The sequence below is a fragment of the Dioscorea cayenensis genome, chromosome 19 (genome assembly GCF_009730915.1).
Source record: "Dioscorea cayenensis subsp. rotundata cultivar TDr96_F1 chromosome 19, TDr96_F1_v2_PseudoChromosome.rev07_lg8_w22 25.fasta, whole genome shotgun sequence".
Classification (NCBI taxonomy): Eukaryota; Viridiplantae; Streptophyta; class Magnoliopsida; order Dioscoreales; family Dioscoreaceae; genus Dioscorea; species Dioscorea cayenensis.
In genome coordinates this window covers 17,901,816-17,914,766 of record NC_052489.1, presented here as the reverse complement: position 1 = coordinate 17,914,766, position 12,951 = coordinate 17,901,816, and the positions used below count along the sequence as shown (strand labels likewise).

The following is a 12,951-nucleotide window of genomic DNA, read 5'->3' as shown; positions in this document are numbered from 1 at the left end:
ATGGTACTTGCTGCTAAAAATGCGTTCTTTATATGTCATGGAGGATTAATTTGCCCAAAGTCTCTAACTCATCCTCCCGAGGGCATCACTCTTGTTTCTCCTTTCTTCTAACCTGCGCCTTTCTTCCCAGTTGGATTGAGAATGCAGTTGAAAAAGCATGACTTGTTTTTTAATTTTTTTTTCCTTTTGTTTTGTTTTGTTTTTTAGTCAATTCAGTTTCTAAGTTAGGTCGTGTGGTTTTAGCTTTTGCTCATGTTCTAAAAAAAAACCCTGCTCCTTTTTCCCTTAGCCATGGCTAGTGAGGGCTCCTTCGAACCCTATAGTGGTGGGTAGATCATGGGCAAATGTAGGGAAGGGTGGAGAGAATTCTTCGCCAAACGAAGGCCCTTCATTGAACCGTGCCATGGACAATGAATTTCAACTACGTGTGCCCTGGAACACATGAGGGCATGCATGAGAACTTTGCGCTACGGCAAATTTCTTGGGGAGGTTCTACCGCTTGATCAATTGAAGCTCACTTTTTCGGACATCTGGAGAGAGCATAGTAGCTTCACAATAGTTAATATGCCAAATAGCTTCTTTTATATCAAGTGTTAGAGTGTTGATATGGTCGATCATACGGAAAAGCTACCCCGAATCGAGTTCACAAGGATCTGTGTCGAAATCGACTTATCTAAGCCCTTAAAACGGGGTTTTTGGATTGGGGACGACGACAACGGTTGTATGATGCCTGTCTTCTATGAATGTTTGCCTGTGTTCTGTTTTAAATGTGGATTGGTTGGACATGGTGAAGGTTCTTGCCCCCTTGGTCTTGGGGAGCCAGCGAGTGGAGAGGCAGGTGAGGGAGCGATAGTCGTCGATCAGTTCCATGGCCAACAAACTAGGCATCTGGACATCGGTGAGGACGCCAGTAGAGCTTCCAAGATGGATAGCTAACCGGAAGCTGGCAACCTGTACGATCCGTGGTTGGTGGTCCAACATCGCCGCCGGGGGCGTGGGGGTGGTCAGGTACCGAAACCAGGACAGGGAGCGAGATACGGAGGGGGTCTGTCAATGCGCGACATGTGGAAGGAGGGGAAGGTGCGAGACTGACACGTGGTTGCACCGGCAGATACGCAAAAGCCTCGTGGTAATTGATGGGTGACGTGTGGGGGACACTTTGCGATGCCTCGAGATAGGAATCAACATCATAGTGCTGATCCAAATCTGATCGTTGGAGTGTTTCGGGACGCAGAGACAGACCAAATCTCCATGGATCCTCCAATCGGGGATGTGATCTTGCCGTCCTTGGGTAATGGGCGGATAGAGGTGTCTGGCTCGAGGCCTCTACCTGGGGATTTGTTAGAGCGAGGAGACTTTGAGGGCGGGGTAGATTTCCAAGGGGATGTTGATGAGATGGGGATCAGGAAAGCAGTGGAAAAGGGGAAAGGCATCATGGCCTCCCCCCGCTCTCTAAGGCCACTTCTGATGACCTCTAGTAGCCTCGTAACCGAAGGCCGTGACCATTCTCCCTCCTCGTCAAGGTTTATGAGGCAACACGAGAGTGGAGTGCACAACAACCTGGTTGACCAAATAATGGATGGTCTGTAGAATAGACTCGTGGAGGTCAAGGATGCGGGGAACTCTGACGGCTCTAGTGATAGGGTTGAATCGGAGGAGGAGATGACATTGTCTCAATATCAGATGGAAGCCCGAGCAGAGACAGTAGCCAGAAGAGGGGTAGCGAAAGCTGCAAATCGATCTAAGAAAGGGAGGAACAACCCTTATGAATTGCGTTTTTGGGGTGGTATTTATCTTTAGTTTTTTTATGAAGTACATACAAATGATTAACGTGATTTGTTGGAACTGCAGGGGCTTATCTAACCTAGTTACACGGAACTGCATCAAAGATTTGCTGAACAAGCACAAGCCGCAGATCTTGTGTCTCATAGAAACAAGGGCCAACGAAGATAGGGTTTTGCGTTTTTGTAATCGGATGTCAAAATGTTGGGATTAGGCTGCAATTCCAGCACAGGGCTTGTTTGGGGGCCTCTTGACTTTGTGGAAGAAAGGGTGTGCGAGGGTGACACCTATCGCTTTGACCAAACATGCGTTGCACCTGGTAATTACTTTTTTTGATTTGGATAGTTGGATTTTATCTGTTGTCTATAATCCTCAACTTCTGGAGGCTCAAATCAAAGTGTGGAATGTAAACTGTCCATGCTTGCGAGATTACAGCTTCCCTGGTTGGCGGTTGGCGATTTCAATGCCATTGTCTCCTAGGAGGAGCATCGGGGTGGAAATTTCAACTACTATACAGCTAAGTCTAAATACCAAGGTTGTCAGACCCGGCCCGGGCAATGACCTGGCTAAGCCCAAGGGTCAGGTGTCAATGAGTTCGACCGGATCGAACCGGGGTTGAATCGGGGTCAATAATTAAATATAGAAAATATTATAATAATTAATAATGAGTAAATATAATATTAAACCCATAATTATAATATAAAAATCTACTCAAATTTGATATTTAAATTGATAAATGATCTTATATACAGTAGAGTTTTCTAATTATGTCATTTATTTTTATATTTTTTTAAATATTTACAAATTTAATATATTAATATATAATTATCGAACTTCTCTCAGTGTTATTTATTTATTTATTTGTTTATTGGTTGATTTTGTTAAAATAGATAAGAAATTTAATTCATTAATTTTTATATCTCAATTGAGTTTTTATTTTGTTTTAAATTTTCTTATATTTTTTATTTAATTAAAAATACTTTTAATTTTATATTTTTTTATAATAAAAATTACACTCATTTATTGTTTTATTTTTAATAAATTAAATTTTTTTAGAAAGTATTTACATAACACATTAATAGATTTTTATTTTTTTAAATATTAATTTTTTTGTTGGTATGTTTATAATATATATATATATATATATATATATATATATATATATATATATATATATATATATATATATATATATATATATATATATATTGTAATTCTATTTTTTGTCTAATGAGAAAATAATAATAAATTATTAAATATTGTAAAAAAAAATTAAACATTGTGACCAACTGATCCGACCGAGTCAACCGGTTCCCGGTTGAAACACCCGGGTCACCGGGTTAACACCGGGTTTTTTTATTACCTGGTTCAATGGGGTATACCCGGCCGGCCACATGGCCGGTTCCCGGTTTTTCCGGTTGAACCGGCCAGACCAGTCCGAGTCTGAGGGTTTGACAACCTTGCTAATTACTTGATGTGTACCGCAAGTGCACACATCATTTAAGTAGTAAATTAAATATCACTCCCACGAGGTCTTTGTTGCTAATTACCAATTTCTTGCAATTAGGGTTATTTAGAAGAAATAATAACTAATGAAAACTAAAATTGTCAAAGTTAAGGCTACCAATGGCTTAGATGAATAATTCAGATTTCAAGGGCTTCTAGGATTAAGGTTCAACACAATGATAGATAAAAGACTTCGTATTGACTTTTTTTATTGATTTAGTTTAGTAGTTTTGAAGGTGGAATATCCTAGGATACTCACTATTTTCTTTCAGAATATAGCGCGGTATCTAACTTAGAACAACTCCTACTTTTGTGGTAATTGAATCTAATTAGATCCTTTAAGTTCTATGACATCCAGTTATCCTCAAGAAATCATAATCTAGGATTTCGGGTTCAATTTTAGGGTTTCCAATATCTTAGTTCACCTTTCGGTCCTTCCTTTGGTATCTAAAATCATGCAAATATGAGGGGCCCAACTCATTCACAAGCATTAAGTTCCATAAAAGTGAATGAAAAGCAAATAAACATTAATAAGAAAGTAAAAGTCAATTCATCGTCAATTATCTAAATATTGGGCTAATCCCAATCCTAGAACAGAAGATATACTCGCTTATGTTCGATGTATAAGCTAAAATATTCATATCCATTATAGATCTAAACATGAAATAAATCAAAGAATAAGAAAGAATAAACTTTTGATCCTCCACGTATGATATTCTTGTAGATTGATGAATCTCTCCTTTGATCTTTGTTTTTTCCCCTCTTTGATAGCTTTAAATGATCTCCAAACCCTTAGAGAAATCGTCTCCTTGTTCTCTTAGCCAAAGATCTTTTAAAATTCTTTTTCTTGTCTTTATATAGAGGAGGGTTAAATTAGGGTTGCGATGGTGACAAAGATCCATGCCTATATTAGCTGGCATGGGCAGGTTGTGCATCTTCTAGGGTTTTAGTCTTTTAAATTTCTGCATCACGATCCATGGGTGTGGTAGTTACCACAGGTCACCCACGTTTCAAATAAAGGCCAAACTCCACTTATCTGTATGTAAACTGATGAAGACCAATAACTTGAACTAAAAGAGTGAAATTGAGCTAGAAATATTGGGAAATATGCATGGTCAACTAAAAAATGAAGCCTAAATCTAATAGAAATATACTATAGTTTATTACTTATCAAACTCCCCCATGCTTGAACCTTTGCATGTCCTCAAGCAAAATAACCATGAAATCCAAAGAGAATTCATTATTCTTAACCTTTTTTTTAGTCAAAACTCAAATGATAGAATTGATTTAACATGGAAAACAATAAGAAAGTCACAAAGATGAACGGGTCTTTTATTCATCACTTTTTTTTTCATCTTTTTCTTCCCTTTTAAATTTTTTTTGACTAACATAGATTGTAATTATAAATTACAAATCTACATGTACGCGTTTATGCTTAGTTATGGCCTTTCTACTAGAGGAACACTCTTATTAGGAGCCAGAACCCCAGGCTACTCGGCCACTCAAAGCAGTGGAACAGTGCCGAAAAATTATTATTTCATTAAACTTCAATTGACATAAATTTGGCTTATATCACTTCTTCCTTATTGCCCAATTGTAAGATATAATAAAAGTCCTGGACTTTCAAGAATTTCATTTGCAAGGATATATACCGGATTAAGATGCATATGATCAAGAACAATAGAGGTAGCACAAATATTATTGTAAATGAAAAGTGTATGCCCAAAAACTATTGATAATAAATAGTGACTCTATCTTAGACCATCTTTATGTGTCATATAAAAAATTCTAGTCAAATGAATTCTGAAATCCATTAACGAATTTTTTTTTCTTTCAAATTTTTATTATGAAACACCTAAATGAATCTATATGCACTAAGATGATAACTATGTAAAGGGTAAGCATACTAAACATGTAATACCTAAATCCCATCATGCAACATGCATAAAATATTACTAATGCAAAAAAGACTCTCCCATGCTTGAAAGAGATATTGTCCTCAATGTAGGAGAGGGGAAAAAGTTTACTCACAAGATCAGTATGGTGGTGGAGGAAGGTGGCCTTGGGAAAGATGCCAGTTGTATATTGTTTGCAATGTGGTTTCCATAGTTTTCATCCTGACATTTATGTCGCGCATCTGTTGGTGAAGTTGTGCAAAGAGAATTTCCTATCGGCGATGCTCAGATATGATGGCGAGAGAGAGAGAGAGAGAGAGAGAGAGAGAGAGAGAGAGAGAGAGCGATATACGCATGAGAAATTTTCACTCTCTGAGTTGGTAGAGGCTGGGTCAGATGGAAAAGATGGAAGTCCTCCATCACCTTTCTCAGTAGTTAGTGGGGCAGGTTGATCATCACTGGGGAAATTCTAATTTTCACGCCTTTGAACAGTAGTCTTCTCAGGGTCAGGAAGAGGATAAGGGAGATCAGGCAATAGACATCGCCTTCTTTGATGATCATCTGCATTGCAATGCAGGACTCCATGTCGATCCGTGTACTGCCTGTAGCTTATTTCAAAGAAGATAAGTCATAATTAAAAGCAAGGGCTAGAGGAGTATGAGGCCACCAATAACAATGTCACCGGATGTGGATCGCCCTACATGAGAAAATAGCCTAGCTAAATACGAGCCCGTGTCAAGGTGGACCTCATTCATCATAGCCCATAAAAATAATAACTTGATTGTCGAACCACTCCATCACTATCACCACGACCAAAAACCGTATGTGCCATAATACAGTGAATATACCGAAAACAAGGATTCCATAGACTAGTTGCCGTACCTCGTGAAGGTTCATAGGATGATTCATTGGTTAAAGAATTCCAAATTCATGTGCATGAAAGGCTCTAGGGAGTCGTTTATCACAACCACAAGGCAATCCATAAATTCCATTAAAGGTATCTAAGGTTAAGTGATGTTCTTTGTTAGATAAATGAAAGGTGATTTCTCCTTCCTCGCATCCCGGGCCATAAAGTACATTAATGTCAATGGAACTTAGAACTTCTAAAGTGAGTCTCTCATAAGTAGGATATTTCATCTTTCTAAGTTGTGTCCATCCTACTTGTATGCCATCAAATAACCCTAATGTGCGGAGTACACTATTATCGATATATCTAGTATTCACGATTTTTCTTTTTGCTAGCATGTTATATCGATCTTCTTGTTGTGAATCTCTAAAGGTTATTCCATGAGTATTAGATGGGTTAGATGACTTACCTTGCCGTGGAGAAGGAGGAGCACGTGGGCGGCCTTGGGAATTTATGGACTCGTCTTTCCTTGCACGTTTAGGGGACATCTTGAGAGTGTCGGAGGGAAAGGTTGTGTTGATGGAGACAGTGATGAAAAGTAGAAGAGAAGAAAAAGAATAATATATATATAATATGAAAATTCGAATATATATATGTAAAAATTCGGATTTTAAAAAAAATTTAAAATTAAAGAGAGGATTTTTTTTTTCTAAAAAATAAATAAAATAATAAAAATTAAAAATTAAAAAGAAAAAAATCAGTTTGTTTAAAAATAAAAATTAAGTGATTTAAAATAAAGTAAAAAAATAAAGGAAAGTTTGATTTAAAAAAAAATAAAAGAAGAAAATCTTTTTGTTTTTTAAAAAATAAGATAAGAATCTCAAAAGATGAAAACAAAAAGTAAAAATAAATAAAATTTTAAAAAAATTAAAAAGAATTCAAAAAGGGCGGATGGTTGGTCCGTTGAGATTGGTGCGTACCTTTTAAAAATTTCTCTTCCTCCGAATTTTTTTTTTCACGTCCCATAAAGCACAGCTAGTGATATCAAATGGGCCATGCCGACTAGGGCCTGGCACGGCCTGATAAGAGATGGGCCATGCTTGGCTTGGGCACTGTATTGTAGCACCGTGCCCAAGCTAAGCACGGCCCAAACCCCGGGCCGCACTGGGCTAGGGGTTTGCAGCCAATGGGCTGGCACGGCCCGCGGCCCGCTTTGGGCCAATATGGCCCGGCATGCCAAATGTATGTATTTTCTTTCTTTTTTTCTTTTTTATTTTTTTGGTATATTTTTTATTTTTTAGTCAATAAGGCTTTTAGTTCTATGTTTTTGAATTTTAGGATATTTTTTATATTATTTTAGCAATTTTAGAGTATTTTTCTGGGTTTAAAATAAAAAATATAAATATAATATAACTGGGTCGGGCCTCATGCTCACTTTTCTGGGTTTAAAATAAAAAAACATGTTGCTTCACTCCATATTTCAATTGCACCATAAGTATATACCCTGCTCACTTTGAAAGGACCGGACCATCGTGATTTGAGCTTACCTGGGAAGAGCTTAAACCTAGAATTAAAAAGTAACACTAAATTGCCTTCATGAAATTCTCGTCGAACAATTTGTTTATCATGTCATCGCTTGGTATGCTCTTTATAAATTTTATCATTTTCGTAGGCATCAAGTCGTAACTCATCAAGTTCTTGTAATTGAAGCTTTCTTCGCTCTCCGGCTTTCTTCAAGTTAAAATTTAAAGTCTTGATTGCCCAATAAGCCTTGTGCTCTAATTCAACAGGAAGATGGCAAGGTTTCCCATAAATCAATCGGAAGGGTGTCATTCCAATAGGAGTTTTATAAGCAGTACGGTATGCCCACACAGCATAATCAAGCTTCAATGCCCAATCTTTTCTTGACTTAGAAACTGTCTTTTCCAAAATATTCTTGATTTCTCTATTTGAAACTTTCACTTGTCCACTTGTTTGAGGATGATATGGTGTGGTGATTTTGTGGGCCACTCCATATTTTTTAGAAGATTTTTAAACTGTCGCTCAATGAAATGTGAACCACCATTACTAATAACTACCCTTGGAACACCAAATCTTGGAAAGATAATCTTTTTAAAGAGCTTTATCACTCTTTTAGAATCACTTTAGGAAGATGGTAACGCTTCAACCCACTTTGAAACGTAGTCCACTACTATTAAGATGTATTTGTTTCCACATAAAGATAGGACCGACCCCATATAATCAATTCCCTATACATCAAAGATTTCCACCTCCAAAATGTTGTTTAAAGGCATTTCATATCGTCGGGAGATGTTACCGGTCTTTTGATAATGATCGCAAGCTAGCACATATCTTATGGTATCCTTGAAGATAGATGGCCAATAAAATCCAGCTTGTAGTATTTTAGCAGCTGTCTTAGAAGTACTACAATGCCCACCATATGAGGAAGAGTGGCAATGGAAGAGAATATTCTAAATCTCATTTTCCGGGATACACCTCCTATACAACCCATCAACACAACATTGATATAGCAGGGGTTCATCCCAAGCAAAGTGTTTGACATCAGCGATAAACTTTTTTCTTTTGATGAAAATTGAGTTTTGGTGGAAGAATTCCGCAAGCAAGATAGTTGACAAAGTCAGCATACCAAGGAGCTTTTAATGTGGAGATAGATAGAAGTTGTTCATCTGGAAAAGAATCATCAATCGACATTCTATTAGCTTTATCATTCATCTCTATATGTAATCTTGAAAGGTGATCCGCCACCATATTTTCTGTACCTTTCTTGTCTCGAATCTCAAGATCAGACTCTTGAAGGATGAGTATCCATCTGATAAGTCATGGTTTGGCATCTTTCTTACTTAGTAAATGCTTGATTGCTGCATGATCAGTGTGCACAATTACTTTGGAGCCCACTAAATATGATCTGAATTTGTTAAAGGCAAAAACTACAGCTAGAAGCTCCTTTTCAGTGGTGGCATAATTAATCTGAGCCTCATCCAAAGTCTTGCTCGCATAGTAGATGGCATGCATCTTCTTGTCTTTCCTTTGTCCCAAAACTTCTCCTATTGCGTAGTCACTTGCATCACACATAACTTCAAAAGGTAGGGCCCAATCTGGTGTTTGAATAATTGGAGCAATCACCAATACTTTCTTTAACATGTGAAAATTATTTAAACAATCTTGGTCAAAAACAAAAGGGACATCTTTAATTAGTAGATTAGTCAAAGGTTTAGCAATTTAAAAAATCTTTAATGAAGTGTCTATAAAACCCAGCGTGTCCTAGAAAACTTTGCACTCCCTTGACTGTCGTTGGTGGGGGCATCTTCTTAATTATTTCCACTTTAGCTTTGTCCACCTGAATTCCATGTTTGGATAATAAATGTCCAAGTACAATTCCTTCATGCACTATGAAGTGACACTTTTCCCAATTTAACAAAAGATTCACCTCTTCACATCTTTGTTGCACTTGAGACAAATTAGTTAGACAATTATCAAAACTTGTGCCATATGCAGAGAAATCATCCATAAAAATTTCCATAATGTTTTCAATGAAATCAGAGAATATTGATTGCATGCAATGTTGAAAAGTAGCAGGTGCATTACAGAGACCAAAAGACATCTTTCTATATGCAAAAATACTTGGACATGTAAATGTAGTCTTTTCCTGGTCATTGGGATGAATGAGAATCTGAAAGAAACTCGAGTAACCATCTAAATAACAAAAGTAAGAGTGCTTCGTTAGTCTCTCAAGCATTTGGTCAACAAAATGTAGTGGAAAATGATCTTTCCTAGTTGCTTTATTGAGTTTTCGATAGTCAATACACATTCTCCACCCTGTGACTGTCCTAGTAGGGATCAATTCGTTATTTTGATTTTTCGCAACAGTCATACCCCCTTTCTTTGGAACTACCTGTACTGGGCTAACCCACTCACTATCAGAGATAGGATAGATTATTCTAGTGTCTATAGTAATTTTAACACCTCTTTCTTTACTACCTCTTTCATATTAGGATTCAATCATCTTTGAGGTTCTACAGATGGTTTATAATCATTTTCTAAAAGAATTCTATGCATGTAAATCGAGCAATTAATACCTTTGATGTCATCAACTGTGTACCCTATGACTTTGCGATGTGATCTAAGTTCTCTAAGTAGCTTTTCAATCACAAGATAAGTAGAGTTGGGTCCTAGAAATTCATACCTGAGAATGGAAGGAAGGGGTTTAAGTTCTACTTTGGAGTTTGTTCTTCCTCAAGAATGCTAAGAGAAGATTCTAACCTCAATTCCTCGATCTTAGCTTTTTGGGGTTGAATGTAGGATTGTACTTCTAGTAAATGCTCATACTGACTAGCTTCATCATCTTTATCATTATTGAGGTTCTCACGTACCAAATAAAGCTCGAGTGGGTCCTTAAAATAGTGCTTGGTCTCTTCCTGAATAATGATCTCCTGCAGCATATTAATCCTGTAACAAGAACCCTCAACAAAAGGTTTTTTCATAGCATTAGAGAAATCAAACTCAACTTTTTCATCACCGACAGTTAGAGAAAATTTACCATTTTTAACATCTATAATGGCATCTATTGTAGCTAAAAATGGTCTACCCAAGATGATTAGGATTTAAGAATCCTCCTCCATCTCTAGCACAACAAAATCAGCTGGAATGAAAACATTACTGACCTTAATAGGAACATCCTTAAGGATACCTATCGGATACTTGACAGAATGGTCTGCCAATTGCAAAGTGATTGTAGTTAGCTTGAGTTCGCCTATTTCCAGCTTCCTGCACATAGAAAGAGGCATAAGACTTACACTAGCACCAAGGTCACATAGTGCTTGTTCGAAACTTGTGGTGCCAATCATATACGGAATGGAGAAACTGCCTCGGTCTTCTAGCTTTGGATGCAACTTGTTTTGAATAAGAACACTACACTCCTTAGTTACTGCTACAGTCTCGTACTCCTTTAGTCTTCCTTTGTTGGACAAGATGTCTTTGAGAAACTTGGTATATGAGGGCATTTGTTGTAACACCTCTGTAAATGGTATGTTGATGTATAATTTCTTCAAAACCTCCAAGAATCTTCCAAATTGCTTATCCATCTTGGCTTTAGCCAATCTCTGTGGAAAGGGAATTGGTGGCATGTATGGCTTTGGCGGAATGTACTTGGGCTCTTTGTCTCTTTTCTGTCCAATTTCTTCTTTGTCTTCATTTACCCCATCTGAGGGAGGAATATTGTTAGCTTCCTCAGTTTAATCACTCAAAAAAACTTCTTTTCGGGGTTTTGGTTCCTTTAACTGTTTACCACTTCTTAATGTCACTGCATTGCAATACTCATTCGGATTAATTTTTGGTTTTCCTTGGAACATCCTTTGAGTTCTTGAAGAAGAGCTTGCTTGTTGAGCAATTTGAGTTTCAAGCATCTTGTTGTGAGTAGCCAATGAATCAACTTTAAATATTAACTGTCTTAGTGCTTCATTCATGGCTTGACCTTGTTGCTTAAACTCCTCATTCTGTTTCGTTTGAGCTACTACAAAGTTCTCAAGGAGAGACTCCAAATTTGATTTCTGGACATGTGGTGGATCAAGAGGCCTTGGTTGGAATCTTGGAGGTTGTCTGAAATTGTTAAAACCTGCTTAATCTTGGGGATTTCTATAGGAAAGATTTGGATGATTCCGCCAACTAGGGTTGTAGGTATTTGAAAAGGGATCATTTTGTGGCTTATGATTGAAATTGTTGATAAAGTTGGCTTGCTCCATTAGTGGTTCTTGTGGGTTGAAAAGTCCCAATTGGAACTCGATAGCTGTATGGCCAACATTTCCACAAATATCATGTGACACATTAGAAGGAATAACACCAACTGCATTTATGCTGATCTTGTCAACTTTTTGAGTTAAGGCATCTACTTTTGCAGCGATGAGGTCCAAAGCATCCACATCGTATTTCCCTGGAACCTTCTTTTTACTACCTCTTTCATTTGACCATTGATAATTGTTAAATGCTATGTTTTAAAATAGATCATATGCCTCATCCACACTCTTGTTCATCAATGCTCCTCCTAAAGTAGCGTCCACTGTAATCTTGGTGTTATAATTCAACCCATTGTAAAAGGTCTGCACTAATAACCATTTTGCGAGTCCATGATGGGGACACAACCTCAATAATTCTTTGAATCTATCCCATGCATCACATAAAGACTCTCCTTCTTTTTGTGCAAAATTAGTGATCTGATTTCTAAGTTGAGCCGTCTTGCTCTGAGGAAAGTATCTGGCTAGGAAGACTTGTGATAACTAATCTCATGTTGTGATGGATCCCACAGGAAGTGAATGCAACCATGTCCTTGCTCTGTCCTTTAAAGAAAAAGGGAACAACCTTAACCTGATAGCATCTGGAGAAACAACATTGAGCTTTAGGGTGTCACAATATTTCCAAAAAGATTGAAAGATGCAGAATTGGATAATCAATCAGTGAGCTTCCAAACTGATTTTGTTGAACCATGGAGAGTAGGGTTGGCTTCAACTCGAAGTTATTTACCTCCACAGTGGGTTTTTGTAATGCTTGAGTGCAATCCCTGAACATTTGGTGCAGTAAAGTCCCTTAAAATTCTATTATTGTCTTCCATGATTAAGGGTTGTGATTCTTAAGCTTTCTTCCTTCTCTGGTTTTGTCTTCTAATTTGAAAGCTTCGCTTGACTTCTGGATCTAACTCCACAAGGTTATTAAGACCTCTCGATCTTTGCATACAAGGAATAACCTCCTGTGAAGAAAAACAATAAAAATAAAAATAAGATATCTAAACTAACCAAATTGCAATTTTTAATCACTATCAACAAGCAAAGTCCCCGCAACAGCGCCAAAAACTTGATGTGTACCGCAAGTGCAAGGATCGTTCAAGTAGTAAACTAAATATCTTTCCCACGA

General features: G+C 37.3%; 1 non-coding gene and 1 pseudogene across 1 annotated transcript; one reads left to right on the top strand and one right to left on the bottom strand.

Annotated features, from left to right (window-relative positions):
• Positions 1 to 10,262: 10,262 nt before the first annotated feature.
• On the bottom strand, positions 10,263 to 11,513 carry LOC120284098 (annotated as a pseudogene).
• Positions 11,514 to 12,165: 652 nt separating this feature from the next.
• On the top strand, positions 12,166 to 12,272 carry LOC120250747. The gene has a single exon (XR_005533086.1). It is a non-coding gene; the product is annotated as a small nucleolar RNA R71 (small nucleolar RNA).
• Positions 12,273 to 12,951: the final 679 nt, after the last annotated feature.